The 1,922-nt window shown below is 46.3% G+C and overlaps 1 pseudogene across 1 annotated transcript; it reads right to left on the reverse strand.

Annotated features, from left to right (window-relative positions):
• Positions 1-412: 412 nt before the first annotated feature.
• LOC306652282 (chromatin target of PRMT1 protein-like) lies at positions 413-1,416 on the reverse strand (annotated as a pseudogene). The gene is made up of 2 exons: positions 1,241-1,416; positions 413-1,156 (listed from the first exon to the last, which is right to left on the reverse strand). The product of its transcript is annotated as a chromatin target of PRMT1 protein-like (transcript).
• Between the last annotated feature and the right edge of the window lie 506 nt (positions 1,417-1,922).

The following is a 1,922-nucleotide window of genomic DNA, read 5'->3' on the forward strand; positions in this document are numbered from 1 at the left end:
ATGCAGCAAAACATATTTTTCAACTCCAGATTTCCTTAACACTTCTAAGAGGCTATTTAAACAGGATGTACAAGAGAATTCTGTCTGAGAAACTAAGGCATCAAGGAGAAAAACTGGCTCTTTCTGGGAGTTTTTGTGGGGGCACAGAGAATGTCAGTGTACAATAGATGGGAGGCAGAAGTAGGTAAAATATTGTACCCACAAGGTCAACACATTCATGTTCAAAGATAAGTCTGGGTGAAGAGAGAGGAAAAAATCAAAACAAAACAAAGACCAATTAAATCAAAGGATAAAAGGATTTCATATAACACAGTATCAAAAAATAAAAGAAACACACTAAATGTACAAACTGGTGGCAGGTAAGTCCATAGCCTATTTTGCTAGGTTCTTCTAGCATCAATCAGATTTCTCATCTGTTATCTCAAGGTTATTTACAGATGTGGTGACTTAATAAGAGTCTCTCAGAGAAGGATAGGCAGGCAGGCTTCAATCATTGGTTTCTGGATCTGTCTGTGCCATGTAGGCATCCAACTCGGCATCCATGTGTCCTTTAGTTTTCAACATGTACACATCCAACTGATTTCCTAGCTGCTCCTTGGTCAATACAGGGCCAGTCCATGGCCTTGGCCTCAGCCTTGGCCTCCAAAGTCCCCTCTTCCCCAACCTATCATGCCCCGACCTCTACCACCAATTCCGCCACAACCCATATCTCCATGCCCTAGGCCCCCTCTCCCAGGACCTCCAGGACCTCGAATGCCACCTCTTCTTAAGCCCATTTGGGGAGCTATGGCTCGTCCACCTCGGAGCGGGTTTTTACCTAGGAATGACATCCCACCCCTAAGTAAGGTCCTGGTGGCTCATCACCCACAGTGTCGTCCTCTGGATAAGCCTCTGGATCATGGGCAGACTTTGTCCTCCAATTGCTCCCCTGGCCAGGGCCTCTATGGGTCAGCTACACCATGCCTGGGTTTTACACTTACCCAGGTGCTGCTTTAAGCTCTTCTGCTTAAGTTTTAATGCTGCCTGGACAGAGGATCTATTCTCCACCTGCTGGGCCAGTCTTCTCTTTCTGGCACTGGCTAGCTGCTGTTGTTGCTGCATCGAAACTCAAATATTCACTGGCATCAGTTGTTTGTTCTTCAGCATATTAGTAAAGAACCGGTTTTTGTGCATCAGACCCCAGGGCTATTTACATAATGTGCTGTTAGAAAGGAGCTGAAGTTGCTATTGGCTGCCTCACTGCTCATTTAGAGACATCTTGGTGGTGCTTTTTAGCACAACTTTTGGCGCTGATTGTGCAGCCATCTTCAAATCCCAAGAGTCAAAAGAAACAGATGACAGTGCTCCTCCTGGGGCTGCCACCACAGCTGCAGCAGGTGGGCTGGGGACTGGATGAACCTGAGTTGACGGAGGGGCTCAGGTAAAGTAGATGGGCAGTTGGTTAAAAAAGTGAGTGGTAGATTGCGAGGCTAGTCCGTTTAAGTTGACTACCTAACCAGCCAATCTGCCTGGTCATCCTGCCTGCCCTCCTCTGCCTTTTGTCTGTGCCACCACAGCTGCCACCGCCAACTCCTGCTCAGTGTCCCCATCTTTATTCTTTTCTAGAGAATCCTCCCCATTCTGCCAGCACACCTGCTCAGTACCTGGTGGGCACAGGTGTGTTTGATATTCTGGGAAGAATTTAGCATCTGCACTTCAGCCCACACTATCTCCAGCAGAACCCTGGGAAGAGGCCCCTTTGTTTCAATCAGGTATCTGAAAGGACATTTTCAAATAGAAGTAAATAATGACTTCTTATGACCAGAGTGAATTTGCTTTCCTCTCTTCAAAGGCATCACCCCTGTTTATTTTTCAAACTCAGACTGAAATTTTACCTCATTTTCCCTATATTTGACTCAACAGCTTCTGACATCTGTTCAAGC

This window comes from Sciurus vulgaris, assembly GCF_902686455.1.
Source record: "Sciurus vulgaris genome assembly, contig: HiC_scaffold_171_arrow_ctg1, whole genome shotgun sequence".
NCBI classification, from domain to species: domain Eukaryota; kingdom Metazoa; phylum Chordata; class Mammalia; order Rodentia; family Sciuridae; genus Sciurus; species Sciurus vulgaris.